Genomic DNA, 21039 nt, shown 5'->3' with positions numbered 1-21039 from the left:
AAGTTTAAGACCACCCTGGACAACTTAGGAAGAATTTGTCTCAAAATAAAATAAAAGGGGCTGGGAAATATGTCAGTGGTAGAGCAACCCTGAGTTCAATAACTCTATTCTGCAATGATAATAGACAATTATTTTGTGTAACATATATTATTATTACAAAAAATATTATTTATAATAGCAAGAAGTTATTTTTAAAAAACAATTCCAAGAACCCTTTTTTGGAAAATTATAGAAGCATGGCCTTTGGATTTTTTCTTATTTTATCCATGGCCATTTGGTCTTATCCTTAAAAACAGCATTAAAAACATTACCTCATATAGTATGAAACTTTTTTTCTCTTTTTCTTCTTTTTTTTTATTGTAAGGAATACAATGTGATATTTTAATATACATATACATCATGAAGTCAAAAATATTAACATAGCCATGCTATAGTTATCTTATTTACAGTATATAATACAATCATATTAACTAAAGCCTTTATGTTCTATATTAGATCTCTGGTCTTATCCATCCTACAGAACCACAACTTTGTACCCTTTGGCCTACAACACTCCATTCCTCTCTCCCTCTCATTCCTGATAACCATCACTCTATTCTCTATTTCTTTGAATTTGATTTTTTTAAAATTCTTTGCATAAGTGAAATCATGTAGTATTTTCTTTTTGTGTCTGGTTTACCTCACTTGGTATAATGTTATTTAGTTTCATCCATGTTGTCACAAATGGCAGGATTTCTTTTTTGAAAACCAAATAATATTCCTCTTCGCATGTGTGTGTGCGTGTGTGTGTGTGTGTGTGTGTGTGTGTGTGTGTGTGTGAAAGAAAGGGAGAGAGATACATATCACAATTTCTTTATCCATTTGTCCTTCAATGGCAACTTCAGTTGTTTCCAGACCTCAACTATTGCTCAAGGGTCCCCTTTTTGCCATAAACTTGACAATGTAACTCTTGTCTTTTTAATTAAGAACATTCAAAGAGGTGTGAGATGATATATCTTTGTGGTTTGATATGCGTTTCCCTGATGGTGAGTTACGTTGAGCACCTTTTCATTTACCTTTTGGTCATTTTTATTCCTTCCATGAAGAAATACCTAATTAAGTCCCATGCTAAATTTTTAATTGATTATTAATTTTCCCTATTGAGTTGTATGGCTTTTTTTATCTATTTTAGATACTGACCCCTTGTCAGATACATAGTTTTAAGTATTTTTTACCAGTGATTAGGCTGACTTTTCCAGAAGTTTTTTCAGCAATAATCATAGGAGGAATAGCCTAATGCATTAACTTTAATTTAGTTTCATCATTTGTTCTTCCCACCCCAAATTTCTTTACACTGAACACAAAATTGAATGCATTAATCTTTTCTGACTCTATTGTATATGCTACACTTTTTCTTTAAGTGATTTTGTATCCTGAAGCAGCAACATTAAATTCTTTCTCTGCTCCAAATTACAGTTTTAGATGACCATTTATCAGGTGTATATTAGAGGATAGTGTGGTTTTTAGAAATTCCATTTGCTATATATGCTATATGTGATCTTTGTACTGAACTTTCATTTGTCACAGGATTTGGCTCTCAGCTGTGTTTAGGTTTTAAGTCTTGAGAACAAGTCAATCCACATTCAGGCACCTAATGATATAATTTATGCCGTGCAAAAGACTTGACTGCCCCCTATCAACCTCTCTGTGGACAAGTCCTTTGACTTAGTAATGGGTGACAATGTAAAAGACATACCTCTTGGCAAACCTCAAAGTTTCAAAAAAATACATGACTCTCTAACTCAGACTTAAAGACATTTGGCACAGTGTCAGAATATCCTGGAATATTCATTTATCTGACACAAGCCCAAAATAACCAATGTCCCAATGTGTCTGTTGATTTGTTTGGAAATCTGTTCAAAACTGAAATGTTAGAGACTGCTAATGCTAAATCCCATGAAAAGAAAAAAAAAAAAAAAAAAAAAGTAAAAGCCAACAAGCATGACCAAGAATCAAGGTACAGTCTTCCATAGCAGACTTCTCCCTAAGTATAAGGAGAACATAGTTTACAAAGGAACAAATTGTTTCCAGCATGTTTCTTAGGACTGAGAGACATACACACCACAATTTCTTGATCCATTTGTCCATCAATAGCAACTTCAGCTGTTTTCCATACCTGGACTATTGCTCAAAGGGTTCCCTTTTGTCATACTCAAAATTACACAGACTTGAATCAGAGAATTACCTAGCATTGCTTTACTGTGAAAATTGCTTGTAGTAAGGGTTAGAATTTTAAAATTTAGATCTGAAATTATCTCAATAAGATTTATCTTGCTGCTTTAAAAACTATTTGACACTTCATCAATCACTTTGCTTGTAAGAGTCCCCCAAAGTGTTCTTATCCCAAACAGCATTTCATCCTGTGTCATTTCAGTTTCAATTTTATTATATTATTTTTGCCTATTTATTGAAGAAATCTCTGTTATTGTTAATTTCTCCTTAAGTGTTTGCAATTAGTATCCTGAGTTGTTGCTTTAAAAAAAAAACTTTCCATTTTTCTATAAAGTAAGAATCCAAGATTGATGAAATTGATATTAGGCATTCTGAAGCTTAATAAATTCTACAAATATTTTATACCTTCAAATGCCCATTTTGGGAGTCCATTCCTACTCATTTAAAGAAAAGTTTCTACCCTTTAGAGAAATTAAAAGCCATACCAAAATTCATTTGATTTGGGGTAATGAAATCTTTATTAAAATTCATTGTGAATGAAGTCCAGATATTCATCTCAAAACCATGTCTGAAGAGTTCATGCTGATATAATTGACTCATGGGATTATAATAAATTAAAGATATATGTGAAAAATCTTGGAACATCATAAAGGATGAAGTAACCAAATTATCCATAAGAATCTGCATCTCTCAAATGAGTATTAAGTAAATGGCTGTTATTTCAAGTGAATGATGGGTTATCTAAGGGCATACCTCATAAACATATAGTCTCAATGGATTTGCCTTGTAAAACTCAATAAAGACTTTAAATGGTTATTACTCTTCTGCCAGCCTGAGATCAATCTCTGCCAGTGAAGAATGAAAGGAACTTGTGATCTCTGCGTTGCCCCAGAGTCTGACCTCCCCACAGTGTAGAAAGGGCATGGATAAGTGATGTCTCTAATACTAGATTTTTCAAACATTTTCAGCAGTGGCCTACAAAATAGCATTTCGCAAAGCAATCCACCCATATAATAAAAAGTATTCCTACCGTTATTCCAATTAATGCATAAGTAGTTTCTCGATTCTTCTATCCTAGTCTACAGTTTTAATGCTGTTTCCATACCTCCAATGCCATGACACCTGGTGGGCTAGGGAGCACAGTTTGAAAATTACTATCCCAGACCATATGTTCACTGTCAAGAGTTTATCAAAGAAGACTGGAGCATCTTAGAGGATAGTCATTCAGAGCACTAGCAATAGAGGCTTCTCACATTAGCTCAGAGTCAGAGATGACGTTGGCCTTTACTAGTGATAATCTACTTCCTAGCTCCAAGGATTTAAAGATTTAACCTTGGCAGGGAGATATTTGCTGAGAGTTATCTTTGACTCCTGCTTCCCCTTTGTTCCCCACATTCAGCACTTCACCAGCTCTTCTGAAAGATCTCTTGGACACGTCCTTTGTTTTCTATTCTCTTTGCCATCACTCTAGCCCTGGATGCATCTGTTCATGCAAAGATGATTGTATCAGCCCCTGGCTACTCACCCTTCGCTGCCTGCTCACTGGGTCACCATAGAGCGTTGTTTCAATTTTCTTTAATGATACTGTGCTTCCAAACATATAAGGACAGCAGAGGGAATCCATATTTGCAGAAAATATACTTTGAGGAAGAAATTGGAATGTGTTCTTTTTCATCCAGCATTTTCCTTAATTCACAAAACTATGCTTTAGTAATGATTAGCCTCTCTTGAGTAATTTGGACAGGGACACTGAGAACTATTACTTGCCAAAAACAATCACACAGCCCATATGTATTAATTCTCTATTGCTGTGGTAACAAATTACAACAAACTTAGAAATAAATATCATAAATCACAAATACAAGTATAAATTCACTACCTTACAGTACCAGAGGTCAGAATTCTCACTGGGCTGAAATCATGGAGCTGGCTGCTGCACTTTCTTGTGGAAGCTCTAGGGAAGAATCAGTGCCTTGCCTTAGCTTCTAGAGGCTGCCTGCATTGCACAGCTCATGACTCTTTTCCTTCTTTAAAGTGTCAATCACATCACTACCTCTGTTTCACATTTACATCTCCTTCTCTGACTCTTCTGCTTCCCTCCTGTATTCCTTATAAGGATCATAAGGCCTGCTGTGGTTATATTAGGTGTACCTGAGCAATCCAGGATAATCTCCCTTTCTCAAAATCCTTAATCACATTTGCAAAAAACGCTTCTGCAAATAAGGTAACAATTATGGGTCCCATCTAACATCTTTGAGGTCTTCGTTCAATCTTCTATATGTAGAGTGATATATGTGTATATATATACATATGTATATATCAAAATGTGGAATGAGTATGTATATATATTCATTATATATATCATTATATATTTATTATATATTATATATATATATACACACACACATACACTCATTCCACATTTTGGCCCATAAAACTTATCTCAGTAAATTTATAAAAATTGAAAGCATGCAGAATATCTTTTCTAAGCACAAGGAGATTAAACTATAAACCAATAAGAAAATATCTGGAAATTTTCCCTGAACAACTGAAAATTATATAATACTAAATTATTCTGAGATCAAAAAATAAACCACAAGGAATGTTTTAACTGAATAAACAATATATCAAAAATTCTAGGATATAGCTGAAGGTTCTACATTATACCCTTACATAAAAAAGATCTGGAGCTGGGGATACTACTCAGTTGGTAGAGTACTTGCCTCGCATGCACAAAGACCTGAGTTCAGTCAGTCCCCAGCACCACCAAAAAAAAAAAATACCTAATAATAATTTATTCTTTCTTTTAAAAAAGAAAGAAAAGGAAGAAAATTAAACTCAAAGTAGGTAGTAGGAAAGAAATACTAAATGCTAAACGTAAGGTCAAAAATAAACTATTTAACAACTCCAAAGGCCTACTCTGAAATTCATTTTTAATGACCTTTTTCTCTATCTTGCACTGAATTTAAAATCTTACCAAAAATCACATAATTCTGGCTACCAGAAAATTTACCAAAGTTCATTATGATGAAGTCTAGATTATACATAATACATAATAGAAGACATAAATTACCTAGCATAGCCAAGACAATTATCAAAATAAAGACTGAAGGTAGAGGACGTAAACTATCTGATTTTCAAAGACATAATATGAACCCATGCAACCAATAAAGACTGGTAGTAATGTAGAGATCTACGCAATGGATAGACATTAATGAAACAGAACAGAGTTCAGGGGAGAATGTATGTATAAGGAGCATATACACTTAATTTTCAACAAAGGATGAAAGATATTTTAAGACAGATGAGAATGTGTCTTTTCCAAAATGGTGTTTAGGAAGCAAATGAACTTCAACCCTTACTTACCACCATACACAAAACTGAACTCAAAATCAATCACAGACTTACATGTAACAATCAATATTGTCAAACTTCTAAATAAAAAACATGAAAACAAGATCTTTGTGACTGTAGAATAGGCAATAATGTATTAAATAGGATACAAAAACCATGACTCCAAAGAAAATGTTGACAAATTGAATTTATATGAAAGTTAAAAGTGCCTGCTCTTTGGAAAACACTAGTAAGAAAATGTAATATCAGCCACACAATGGGAAAAGTCTGCCCAATACAGGCCTTATGCTAAAAGACTTAGATTTAAGATACCTATTTACCCAGGAGAAACGAAAATATTCTGCACCTGGAGACTTCTAGACAAACATTTACAGCATCTTTACTTGTAACTCTCAAAAATTAGAAATAACCTAAATGTCCAGTAACAGGTCTATGGACAAACAATCATGGTATATGGATACAATTACATGCTAAAAAAAGAAATCAAGTACTCATACACACATAAACATGGACCAATGTCAAAAACACGCTATGCAAAAGTAGCCAAATACAAAAGCACACATACTCTATTATGTTATCTGCAGTAACCTCTCTCCTCTCAAAACAGAAGGTGACAAAAAGCAGGTTAAGTTTGTTTTTTTTTTTTTTTTTTTTTTGGGTGAAGGTAGGGGTGGAAACAGAGAAGAAGGGGCAGTGGTAGATTGAAAGGAAGAAATACATGTATTTTCATTTCTCTTGGGTAAACAGAGACACTTTGGGAGTGATACAATGGCTTTTGACTGTGGTGAAAGTCATAAAATAATTCAAAATTTTCAAAGTTCGTCAGAATGTATATCAGAGGGGATATCAGAACTGTGGCCCTTCCCCTCTCTCTGTTTCCAGGCTGCCATGAGGTGAGCAGCTTCCTCTGCCATGCACTCCTGCCATGTGCTGCCTAACCATAGGCCCAAAGGCAATGAACCAGTGACCTTAGACTGAAACCTCCAAATCCTTAAGTCAAAATAAATCTTTTCTCTTTTTAGGCTGATTTACCTCAGATATTTGTTACAGTCCTTGAAATATGATCAATATATCATCCTCACTGTGCCCTTTATCCTAGTGCTCACTCTCCCTCCAAAATCAACTCACTTTTGTTCAATCAATCAGCAGTGCCTTCAGGATACTGTTGTTGGGGCTGGGGAGATTGCTCGGTTGGTAAAGTGCTTGCCTCACAAGCACAGGGCCCTAGGTTCCAATCCCTAGCACCCAAAAAAAAAAAAAAAAGAGAGAGAGGATACTGTTGATGAGTTTAACTTTTTTCTGCATTTACACTTGTTATCTGAGAAAGACCAGGGTCTAGCAGAAGCTTGCTCAACTATTCTACAAGTGAAAATCTGAGATAAGGTACTAGAAAGTACTATGAAGAAGCACCATAACCTCATCCCCAAGAGATTTGAATGTTAGTACAGTAATGGTCACTGATGTAGACCAGTCCTATTGAGCAAAGAGCCTGGTGGCACGGCATATGATAAGGAGGGTGGAGCCAAAGAACTTGAAGTTCTGGCCCTAAGAAGCTGTCAGCTAGTGTCCTGATAAACTCTCAATATTAGCTATAGAAAATAACTTAAAAGATACTAATTACTGACAGTAATCTCAAATGGAAATTATTCCATTTTTGTCTATATTGTACATGCAAAGGAAAAGAATCATATTTTTATAGATGAGCTGAGATATTTTGCACATATACACTGGAAATATGAAGACAGTCTCTGCTTAAATTCATGAGAGTGAGATTAAGAGGAAGAGAGTCGATCTCAATGTGGAGGACTATAAATTTAAATAAATACTTGGTATCCAATCTCACACTTGCCAACACAACTATAATGTTATAAAACATTACGGGCCTTTAGCACTTAACATTCACCTGGCTTATAAACCAAATTTGACATCCTTGTATTCCTGTTGGAAAGGTTTTATTGTAAAAATATTAGAATTAGAATAACTATTAGACCCTAATATTTACATGTTCAATAAAGGAGACTGAATCTTGATGTGCCAAAAATAATTTAATGTATGAAGATGTTATAAAATGTCTACTTATATCCTGCACACGAGGAAGCAAGTGCCGCTTTCAGATGTTCAGATGTGATGTTCCCTTTCATCAAGACCCTGTAAAACTGTAGAAGTATGAAACATAAAATATTATAAGCATGTTTAGTATAAAGTATAAACACTGAGGCAGAGGGTTTGGGTATAAAGACCACAGCTAAGTTTTCCTTGAACTTATTACCTTGCAAATCCAAACACAGGTCTAGGACCCTCACACTGACACAGACAGTTAATTATCACAAAGTGGTACAAAGATGTAATAGACAGTGCAAGTAGCTAACAGCTCTATTAACCTCACAGATTTTTGGGAAAAGCAAAATATCTCAGCATTCTAGCTTAGCAGACAAATGAGAATTCTGACTCATAAAATTATTAATATATAGTGACATATGTCATCTACCACTTTTATGAAAATGCATCAAAAAGAGGGCAGAGTGAAATTATTCTGGAAACAGTGTATAAGAAATGTCTCCACAAATGCTTTCCACAAATAAGTTTATAAAAGAATAATTAAGAAATGGAAACATAGTAGAAGAGAAGGAGAGAGATAGAATGTCAAAAATATTTGTATAGTCAATTATCAAGAATATAAGTAAAAATAAATGTTCATGAGGATGTGGGGGGAAAGGTACACTCATACATTTTTGGTAGGACTACAAATTGGTGCAAACACTATAGAAAGCAATATGGAGATTCCTTAGAAAACGTGGAATGGAACCATCATTTGACCAAGTTTTCCTACTCCTCAGTGTATACCCAAAGAACTTAAAATCAGTATAATACAGTGATGCAGCCACATCAATGTTTTAGCAGTTCAATTCACAACAGTTAGGCTATTGTGAATTGCCAGGTTGGTTAATAGTTAATAGTTAATTGGTTAACTAGTTGGTTAATAGTTAACGAACCTCGGTGCCCTTTTGTAGAAGAATGGACAAAGAAAGTGTGGTGCATATACACAATGGAATATAACTCAGCCATAAAGAAGTATGAAATTATGGCATTTGCTGGTAAATGGATGAATCTGGAGACTACCATGCTAAGTGAAATCAGCCAATCCCAAAAAACCAAAGGCCAGGTATTCTCTCTAATAATAGTTGGATACTAAAACACAATGGTGGGGGAATATGAGATCATTGGATTAGACAAAGGGGAATGAAGGGAAGGGAGTAGGGATGGGAATAGGAAAGACAGTAGAATGAATTGGACATGACTTTCCTATGTTCATATATGAATACACAACCTGTAAAATTCCACATCATTTACAACTGCAAGAATGGAACCTAAGTGGAATGTCATACTTCATGTATGTATAATATGTCAAAACATACTTACTGTCATGTATACCTAAAAAGAAAAACCTTAAAAAAAAGGTTTGTATATTCCATCATTATTTGAAAGTATTAAGAAAACTAGATTTCCATTCCTTAGAAAACTAATACAAGCTCTGATCTAGCCTGACATCAAACCTGGAAATGGAGGATAGACACAGTAAAACACTATTTTTTTATAGAAATAATTAGAGATATCATAAAGAGATATCAGGAGAAAAAAGATGAACGAATGAAGAGAGGGAGGGAAGACCTGGGTTACAAAGCATATGTATATCTGAAAACCACTGCCTTCATGGACAGGGCAATTTCTTTTATATTCCTGGAAGACACTGCAGTTTGCTCTTTGCAGAAGTAAGTTCATATTGAGCATCTATTTTATGAAAAGGACTAAGGAGCAATGCTCTACCAAACAGCATTTCTGTCCTCTTGAAGCTTAGATTTCATTGGAAGACACAGGCAAGCAAACATGTAACTTCAGTTCAATGTGACACCAGACAGGGGGAACTGCTCTGTTCCACGGAATCACATAGGAGGAGCACTCACCCTAAACTGAGGTGCTGAAGAACTGTTTTGAAACATGGGGAAGAGTGCAAAAAATCTGGAGTGCAAATAGTAGACCGACCTGAGGATAATGGATCAAGAAGAGACTGGAGAGAAGAACAAGACTCAGTTGGCGCAGTGTCCAGCACACCATGTTGTAAAGCCCGGCACATCTTGAGAACCGTGGGGAGCAGAAGTATGGTGAGACTTTCATTTTAGAAAGATCACAGCTTGAAGAATGGATGATAGGGTTTAAAGACTCAAGGCAAGGGGCTTAGAAGGTACTTCCAACAGTCCTTGGGCAAGAAGCTGATGGGCTTATCAGAGGTAGGGACAGCAGAAATACAGGAAAGTGAACAAATTTGAGAGGTACCAAGATCTTAGGAGCATCAGAATCTGTGACTTAGTCAAATATTGGGAGTTTATATATGTGAAGAATATTGCTGAAAATGCTGTTTTGGATCACAAGATGAACAATGCACCATTTGGAACAAGGAAACAAAAGAGGGGCAGGTTTGGAATAGGGGATTAGAACAATGAGATCACTATCATTTGAGGCATCTGTGGGAAATCCAAGTGAAGATGGAATGGTAGATGCAGGAGAGAGAGGGAGAGAGTGCTATGGTTAGGATATGGTTTGTCCCACAGAAGTTCAAGTGCTGGTGGTTTGATCCCCAAAGTGGCGATGTTGAGGTGATGTCTTAAGAGGTGGGGACGTAGTGAAGGTGACTGGATCATGAGGGCTCCACTCTGATGAAAAGATTAATGCTGTCATGAGGGGGTGGTGAAGACTATGGTGGTTTGCTCCTAAAAGATTGACAGGCTAGGGATATAATTCTGCAGTAGAACACTTACCTAGGACATGTGGGGCCTTGGGTTCTATCCCTTACCCTGAAAAAAAATATTGAGACTGGTCCTTCCCAGGACTTTCAATTCAATCTTGCCAAGGGGTCCCTTCTGCATGTGCCTGGTTCCCTTTCCACTTCTCTTCCAGGTTGTGTCACAGTCAGAAGGTCCTTGCCAGGACATTGGTACCATGCTGTTTTGGACTTCCAATCACCATGATTATGAGCCAAATAAATCTCTTTGCAAACAAGGCACCAAATCTCAAACATTTTGTTTTGGCAACACAAAATGGACTAAGATAGACAGACAAATAGCTGAAACCATGGGAATAGAAGAAATCTGCCAGGAAAACCTAAAACCATATGGCATGGAAGAAAAAAGGGAGCCAAAAGCAGACACACAATGCTATGCTACATTTCAGAGATGGGAAGAAATTACATTTCAGACATGGGAAAAGGGAGGTGATCTGGCAAAGAAGCCTGAGAAAAAACATGCAGAGTGGAAGAAAACCAGAAAACTGAGGTATCATGGAAGCCAAAAGAGGAGAATCTTGTGGGAACGAGGATGTGTTCAACAGCACTGCATATTGCAGAGGACAAATAAAATGGGGATTATAAAATATCCATTAAGTTCAATGACATTTGCACAAATAATAGCTGTCCTGTATTGCAGAGCAGCAAATTCCTCCTTTATAGAGAGGAAGTAAGCTGTTTTTAATGCTTCCCTGTGACCTGCCAGCTCTCTGGAATTGTTCAGTCTGCTTAGAGACTCCAGCTCCGAATGTGCTTGCCTCACAGGCATATTGACTAACACTAGAGTACAGGTGCACACTCTCAGTCTCCAGCATTTGCTACATCCTATCTATGACTACAATATGCAGATAAATAATGTCATCCTTTTTGTCAATTGTCTTCCCTCTTTGTTCCCCTCTTTCTTTGATTGTTGCTTTTCAATGAGGGTCAGTACTAAGGAGTCTTAGGATATGTAGGGTTGAAGAAATAAGACCTCATAAGCAGAAGCATTTAAGAGCATTAGGCAAAAAGTTCAGTGTTTGGACACAACCTCTGTCTTCTCCTGCAAATCACCTTTTGGTGCATTCTAAAATCATGTCTACAGACCTTACTTTTATAACCTTGCGGCTGAAATACCTCCTGTAGACTTGCTACCAAAGAGAAAGACAGAGCCATTTTTAATAGTCAATAATCATAGTACCCTTGAAAGAGATGAGATTTCATGGAGATACCAATCCTCACCTTCTTACACACACACACATATACACACACACACACACGTACCCACACACAGTTTTCCAGTCTTCTTCCATCCTATTATCCACTACCTCCTCTTCAGTGTCTATTTCTTCTTACATGTGAGTTAACCCTTTACGTGCTTATCTTCCACTCTCCGTTTGTTTTTTTTTAATATAAATAGTCTCTGTAACTTGAATCTTACCAGCACCCAACACAGTGAGTAATTCACAAATGTTTGTCAAATTAACATTTATTTAATTCAATAAATTAAAAACTTATTGGTGTTCTTTTATTTCTCAATTTCTTGTGTAAGTTGGAAGCATTATTCTTTTTTTCAATCTTGGAGATAAACTATCTCCATCATGGGTCCGGTTTAAGTGTCTATCTCATTTTGTGGTTTACATCCTTGGGTCATTTTTATTTTATTTATTAACTTTTAGTGAAAAGGCATTTTAAATATTTAAATATTTACTTTAGGTTTCAAAAGTGTACCAGTGAACTGGTAGAATATTAGTGCTAGAAAACACATTGAACTTTGGGTACATTGTCTTTCATGTGAATTATACTTCCATAAAATTCATTTTGAAAAATTATTTTTAATATACCAAAAACTAGTAAAGAGATTGAACCCGTGGTTACCCATTGTTCCTCCCAATGAAGAAAAACCCAGGATCAGATGACTTCACTATAGAATTCTACCAAATACGCCCAAACAATTGGAAGAGAGAAAAGGCTGCCAAATTCATTCTATGAAACCAGCATTACCCTGATACCAAAGCTAGACTGAAAAAGAAAACTACAGACCAATACCCCTGGTGAATATAGATTTTTTAAAAATTCCTCAACAAAATGCTAGAAAACAATTCAACAGTGCATTTAAAGGACTATATGCCACAACCAAGTGGGATTTACCTCTGGGATGGAAGTATAGTTCCGCATATGCAAACCAATTACTGTAGTGTACCGTACCACGTTAAAAGAAGGGCAAAAGTTACATGATCATATCCATTGATGCTAAGAAGTATTTTATAACATTGAACAACCTGATAAAAACACTCAACAATTAGGAACAGAAGGAAGCAGACTTAGCATAATAAAACTCATTTATGAAAAGTCTGCACCTAACATCAGACTCAATGGTACAAGACTGAAAGCACTTCCTCTAAGATCAGGAACAAGACAAAGGTGCTATCTCAGTCCATTTTCTGTTGCTAAACCAACATAGCTATTGCTAGGTAATGTATACAGGAAAGAAGTTAATTTAGCTCCCAGATTTGAAGATCTGAGATCATGGTTCTGGCATCTGCTTGATTCTAGTGACAGCCAATGGCAGAAGGCATCATAGCAGGGAGCCAAAGAGCTGAACTTATTGCAACTCATTCTCACAAAAAACTAATTCTCTCCAAGAGACCAGAATCAATTCTTTCTAAGAGTGGTGACCTCATGACCTAACCACCTTCCATTAGGCCCCACCTCTTAAAGGTTTTACCACATCAACATCACCACTCTGGGGACCAAGTGTCCAGATCATGAATTTTTGGGGGATACACTCAAACCACAATCAAACCATAGTAGATGCCCATTCTCTCCACTTTCATTTGACAGAGTATTGCAAGCCCTAACCAGAACAAATAAACAAGAAAAAGAAATAAAAGCCATCCAAATTATAAAGGAAGAAAAATTATGTGTTTGCAAATGGCAACACTTTATATGTAAAAAACCCTTAAGATCTTACACACACACACACACACACACACACACACACACACACAATCTCTTAGAGCTAATAAACTCAGCAAAATTGCAGATATAAAAACAATGCACAGAAATAAATTGTTTTCACATACTAACAATAAACAATTTTGAAAGGAAATTAAGAAAACAATTCCATTTACTATAGCATCAAAAGGAATAAAATACTTGGTAATAAAACTAAGGAATTAAAATATTTGTATACTGAAAACTATATAAAACATTACTGAAAGAAAGAAGACATAAATAAATAGAAACATTCCATGTTTATGGATTAGAAGACAATATTATTAAATGTCAATGCTACCAAACAATCTATATGTTCAACAAAATTCCAAACAAATACCAAGAGGACTTTTTGCCAAAAAAGAAAAATCCTTCCTAAAATTTATATGGAATCTCAAGAAACCCAACATTGCCAAAACAATTTTGGAGAAGTTGGAGAATGTATACTTCTTAGTTTCCAAACATATTACAAAGCTAATCAAAACAGTGAAGTTCTGGAATAATGATAAAGATATAGACCAGTGTGATAGAATATAGACCCCATAAATAAATCCTAGCATATGTGGCCAAATAAACAAAAGTGCCAAGACCTAATAGGAAGACTATATGTTTCTTCAACAAACGCTATTAGGGAAGCTGGATATTATTCAAAATAATAAAATTTGACACTTATCTTACATCCTATATAAAAATTAACTCAAAATAAATTAGTAAGATGCAAAACTATAGAAGACCAAGAAGAAAATACAGGGAGAAAACTTATGATGTTGGATTTGGATATGATTTATTGAATATGGCACCAAAGACACAGGTAAAAATCAACAAGTAGGACTGCATCAAGCTTTTAAAATTTTGCATATTGAGGATTCGATCAACAAAGTGAAAATGCAACCTACAGAATAAGGAAAAATATTTGCCAAGTTATTTTTCTGGTAAGGGATTAATATTCAAAATATAGAAAGAACTTCTAGAACCATGGGAGTTAACAGATATAGAGTTTTAGTTTTTTAAGATGAAAAAGTTCTGGAGATCAGTGGCACAATAATATGAATATACTTAATGCTACTGATCTACTGATTTGCACACTTAAAAATGATAATGATGGTAAATTTTATGTTACATTTTTTTTTTTTTTTCTTAACCCGCCAATGCAAAAAGCTATCCTTGCCAGGAAGTAAGAATGTGAGTCACATTACAGGTATCACCCCTATCTTTCATATGATACACATTATTGTGCCAGTCTTATACCTGAAAAGTCACACAAATCTTGGTATATCAGGGTACTTTATAATGAAATTTGTCATCCTCTGTTAAATATTTTGTCAATTTTCACTTTAGAGAGAACCTTGCTGACCACATTTTCTAAAGCAGTTTCTTACCAGTCACAATTTCTTTCTCTGCTTTTGTCTTCAGAGTACTCTATAACATTGCCTGACATTAAGCTGTTTGTTTCCTTTTTCGTGTTCATCTTCCTGCTGGAATGTAACTTCTATTAAGACATGGACTTTGTATTGCTGTGTGATGTTTGCCGTGCCTTGAACATGGCCCGATATACAGCAAGCCCTCAATCATTACACGAAAAAATAAATTGACATTTTTGAGAGAACTAACTTCTATATGGGAAAGGGAAATTTATCAACTAATCCATATACTCTGATTGTGTTTTATAATATAAATGTTTATATTTCTTTCCTATTTAAATTAATAAAATAAGTGGATTCAGCATGGCAAATTCATTCATGTGAACAGTCATTGTACTTCAGCCCAGTTTGAGGAGAGGCTGATGGGGAATTGTGTGATAGACATGAAGTTGAAAGGCAGGTTGGGGTTAATGAAATCATGGACAGGCTTCTCCATCCTAATGAGGAGACTAAATTTCTGCGTAAAGATACTGCCTTAGTCCACGTTACTGCTTCATCTGGAGCAAAGCCTGGAAAATGGATCTTTGACCTCCACCTATTGGTCACATGCCTTCCAGTCCTGCAAAGGCTCTGAGCCTGAGATTCTTGGTACAATTCCATGCTTTAGAATGGTTATAGTGGTTTTATTTTTTATATAAATACAAAACTATTATCACTTGCCCTTCTCAATGTATTTTCTGCTCATAGATATCATTTTCGAAAATGGATACTGCTAATTTAAGAGGGAGAGATGTATGGTGTGCCAAATTCTGTCTAACATTATTGGTATATAAGTGAGAACTGATACTTTTTTTTTCTTTTTAATTCCATATGTTATTCTTGTAAGATAGTCTTCTCTAGCATCTGCATATGTTGCTCTCAAAAGTAGATATTTAATGTCCCCTAATTGTCATGAGACAGAGCATGCAGCTCTGAATCCCTGGAAATATATCTCCACTGATCTTTGTACATACTCCCTTCAAAACCCATCCTCCTAATTCTAGGAATCTTTTTCTACATATGCATATAGTCTGCCTATATTGACTATAAAATCCAGTTACTTCAGGTTAAAAAATTATTTGTACTGCCTTTTTGAAAAAAAAATTATGCCTAGCTTCTGCCCATTTTTATGGAATGTATTGATTTAATCAAAATAGTCCAGTTATTTTGTATCTGCCTTTAGAAAGGATTCTTAATCATTCATTGAGAAGAACCACTGTGTCACCCCCCTACTTTGCAGGCACCTCTGTGTGATAAGACAGGCACTGTGGCTTATTACTCCTGCACAACACTGCCATTCACTGCTACATGTGTATCTCTCCAGCTGACAAGTATGAGTAGAAATGAGTACCCCAGAATAACTACTGTATATCCACTGATAAAATGGAAAATGTCATTACCAGTCATGCTTATCTTTAGCTTCTAGAAAAAGTACAAAATAATTTTTATTATTTGTGTAGCTCATCCTCCATACTTCTGAATTATGCATGGCTTACCAATTCTTTGTATTATTTTTCTGTAGTGTTTTAGATGGTTGGTTAATTAATGGGATCTGCTAACAAAAGGTCATATAATAGCCCTGGGTAACTATTGGAAAAAATATTTCTCCTAAATTAAAAAGTGTCATACCCCAAAAGGATTTTCTACTTAATCCAACCACACAAAGCAGTGACTATTGAGGCATCCTGATCAGTGACCCACTCTAGAGAGGGTCACTTCTACAGGATCACTCATTGTCCATACTGCTGACATGTAGACAAATTCTGCTTTCACTTCTTTCTGTTGAGGAATATTCTAGGAAGAGGATGAAAATAGGTCATAAATTCAACTATTTAAAATTTTGGTATTGTAAGCCATGAATCATAAACTCAACAAGCCAGAGATATGATGAATAGTGTCTTTAACATTTAAGTAAACATTGACTTCAAATGGCCTTGTCTCAATGCACAGCTGATCATCAAAATTCATCCCCAAATTACCTAAAACTGTAAAAAATAAATGAATTAATAAAACTCATTTGAAATGTGTAAGAGATGTGTAAATCTACAAAGGTGTTAGAGAAAGTTATGAAAATTATGTGTAATTATTTGAAAACTGGGATTGTGAATCACTTTCCATAATAAAAGAATGCTTTGCTGTTCTGCTGCCTTCTCCAGTTTGATGTTTCTCATTTACAAAAATGGGATATATTTCATTTACAAAAAAAGTTGGATTTAAATCTATAATTTGTAAATATTTATGCATATTTCCAAAGAATCCATGGGCTTAACTACATTTTTCCGTGATTACTTATATGCCTCATACATCATGTTAGGTCTCACATGTTGCACTTTCACAATAAAACGTTCAGATGGGAAGGCGATAACCCAAACAACCTGACAACCAATCAGCAGACACTCAGAAAAAATAAAACCTGAAGGGAGAGGTAATCTATAAAATTAGTGTGGATTTAATTTGAAGATTATTTTCAGCTTAGATTTTTCTTTTTCATTTCTTTTTTTATTTTTTTGGCTCAAGGATGAAATTTCTGTTCAGATTTTGCAGAGGGTTAATAAAGAACTTGAAAGAAATAACCTGCCATAGTCAGTGACCCTACCCCATTTCTCTTCCACCTTCACTCACATGGCAAGTGCGATATGGACACGTTGTTCTGCATCGTAGTCAAAGATGACACTACTGACAGTGATTGCTCCTCTCTCTGTGTGTGACTGAGAAGCCCAATATGGTACCAGGAGTTCTTCCTGTAGTTTGCACATATGAAGCTTGTTGGGAGACTTGTGAGTACAGCTGCTTTTAACAGAGTCTGTCATTGTTTATATCTCTGCCTCCAAAATACAAAATGGGCCGTTGCTAGGAATGAGCCACTTCATTTCCTGACCATTGCAAGCCAGACCGATGTCTCTGTTGTTCTTTCCCAGATGTTCCCCAGCATAGCCATGTTACTTGAAGCTGTGCTCTGCCTTGGTCTGGGGGGAACAAAGTAAATTAACTTGAATTAATCAGTATGCCTTTGTCTGAGATCGTACACCCTGCAGTGCTATTCAACAATAAAAATTAAGAACCAGTTCTAAGGACCTACTGTGCATGAAATTGCTACAAGTAGTGGTGGGCAGAACATGAAGGAGGATGAGATCCATGGTCTGCTGTCGAGGTGTTTACGAAGAGATAGTGCATATCAGTAAGTGACAGGACAAGTAGCTGGTCAGGGAAAGAAAGAGAACTATTTCAAGTTTGGATGTGGGAGGAATCTTATTGAAGAGAGCATGCTTGAAAAAAAATAATTGGGAAGATACTTTCAGCAAGGAAACTATGAAAACTGATTCCCAAACTGCAAATTGATCTCTTATTTGAGGTTGGTGAATATGCAGGTTTAGACCAAAAGAAAGACTATATTATGCAAGAAAAGGAAGTGGTATGGAATCTGTAAGGATTTCAGCCATTATAAAGGTTTCATACAGCCTTTGAAACTAATTAGATAATGTATCAAAATCCACGAGCATTGTAAATAATCTTGGTTCTGGCACAGACTTCCTGTATGATTGAACAGACTTTTAAATTTTTTTGAGGTCTCCACTTTTAAGTCTGCATATTAGTATTTCTTGACTCCCGGGTGCAGGGATGTTTGGAAAATTATGAAGGAACAACTATGGTTCCCATACAGATTTGATACAGCAGATCAGGCATGGAACAGACCTGTCTAGGGATGGTTTGTGTCTTGTTATTCACCAAACAATCACACCTAAAAATGTCCACACAGCTTTCTATGTTTCTCAGATTCAGGGGAAACCCCTATTTATTATTTTTGGAGTCTTGCACCCAATCTGTTTTGCATAAAAATATGAAATATCTTAATCAAATTTCAGTGTGATTGACTTTCCTAGAAATGTAAAGTTTCTCGTGGTGTTTCAGTTGCCAGTAAAATACACCTAAGCCTCTACATTTTACATTGTCACATTCATGATGACCGTAAATTCCTCATGGAAAATCAAGGTCTTTTTCCTACTTTTCTGAAGCATGTCTTAGGTAATCTGTGCCTACTAGAAAATCAAGTATTCATCTGCTCAATTAAAAATGACACTTTAAATGTCACAATACACATTTCTTTTCTTCCCATTCTCACTTTGCCTCTTGCATGACTACAACCCTGGCAATGATATTTTTCACCATGTCTTCAGTTCAACAAATGTTGATTTGAAGGTTTTATACTCCAATGGGTGCTGGACTCTTCCCGACACACTGTGAGCAACACCCTGACCAGCAGTGGGTAGAAGCATAATGCTAGGCCTGACCATCAGAGACCTTAGCTTTCTCTGCTGGCTGTAGGAAGTTTACAGGGCCCCTGGGAGATGCTCTGCTAATGAGTTACAGGCTGCCCTATCCATCCAGTGCTTTGACTATCTGCCCAATCTTCTAAGTTCCTAACCTCATGCTTCCTCCTTCCTCCTACACGAGGTCCTCCTGGGAGACACTGGATACTGAGATGAAGCATTCTAATCCAAGGGCCTGCAATCTTGTCAATGTGTACAACCCAGGGGTCTGTTGCTTTGTTTATCTTTCCTACTTGTCTAGTGGGAGGTTTGGCTAAACGAGGCTTTGGATTGAGAGTCTTGGAAAAATATCTGAGTGGTTTGTTGTTGTTTTTAAAATTCCAGTCATTCATAATAGAGCTGAAACTGTTTTACTTGAAAATGAAATTGTGCACTTTAACTACAGAAATCTTTCCACTCTGACAATCAGAAAGATCTTTCAATCTAACATGTTATTTTAAAACTAAAATTGGAGGCCAATTAGTGACTGTTTCATGCATTTCGAGGATAGCAACAAAAACAGTAAGACATCCTTATATTAAAAAGCAAAGACATGCTTTCCATAGTGGACTGTTATTGACCCCAGTTTAAGCCATGCTTTGTTTTGGACAGACCAGGCAAATTGAAGGAAAAGGAATATGGGAATTGAAATGGTATGGCTGCTTTCTGATTTGTAATAATTAAAATTTCATTTCACCTTGGGATCTATGACATACAAAGCCCTATTTAAATCAAATGATGTTTTTAAACAAGGTGGATGAAATTTGAAGAAAACTGAAGCAAAGATGCTCTTTGATTGAGGATCAATGTTATGAAAATTGATCATTTGCCTTGCAGGGGTTAGGAGGACTTGTGAGTTCATTTTCCAGGCAATGATAATGCAGATAACCAAATATGATTGATTGCTGGCCCTTGATGTGGCTGCTTCTCTTCCCTGACCACAAAGGCCTCTAAGGGGGCCTGGTCATGGAGGAGGTTTTGGATGGGGAAGGGGATGCGACACTGTTGAATAATTTCTGTCTCCATGGAGCCATTCATCACAGTTAAACTGTGAGTGTTGGAATGATGTGTGTGCTGTACGTGGGGAGGGTCTGAGCTTCAAAGTCTGTAAACCACAGTACTTGGTGTCTTGCATCAGTTCTCAAATCTGTACAAATTCAGATTTTTTTTTTTTTTCTGACAAGGCTTTCTTATTAGAGTAGAAAGTTCAAAAGTCCAGGTTGGTTTGGATTGACCGTTCAACAATATACCTCCCCCATGAATGAAAAAGTCAAAAGCAATTGATAAATACTCTAGTTCTAAGACATAGAATTGAATCTTTCATTTATGAGACATTATTTCTCCATCCACCACTATGTCTCTCCTTCCTTCTACTTACCTTTTCCTTGTCCAGTATGAGAGTCGATTACTAGTGTCATGTCTTTTTCAGAATCGTAGTCATGCTCTTGCAAAATGAAATAGCAACACAATTTTCATGCCCTGCAACTTGCCTGATTCACAGAGACTTTGAATTAAATAAATAACTGAAGAGCTCCTTTGTCTAAATTTTATCCACAACCATAAAATAAGGTATAGAGAAAAGGCTCAATCATGGTATTTCAATCAAAACCAAAAGTTAAAAGTATTCTATAGTTCAAAAGACTTCTTGAGTCAGCTATGCTAGGTAGGAGCTATGGCTAAATAACTAGATCACATGGCTAATCTGTGGGTAGTTTATTTCAAAGAATGTGTAGTCAGTTCACCTAACCAAGAAGATGGTGCTGTGTGTGATTCTTCCACTGTTTGCTAATCCTTCAATATTTTCAACAACTCTACAGACACTTAGTTCATGATAGGGTCCTCTTTCCTAAGATAAGCATTCTTGAAAGAGTTAGATTGAGAGAAAATAAAGAGCATTTACAAAAGCAATTCCACTGGCATAACTTTACATTATGTTAAAGATTCTTCCTTTAAA

Source organism: Sciurus vulgaris, assembly GCF_902686455.1.
Source record: "Sciurus vulgaris genome assembly, chromosome: 7".
Lineage (NCBI taxonomy): Eukaryota > Metazoa > Chordata > Mammalia > Rodentia > Sciuridae > Sciurus > Sciurus vulgaris.
Note: the sequence above shows the minus strand (reverse complement) of the source record.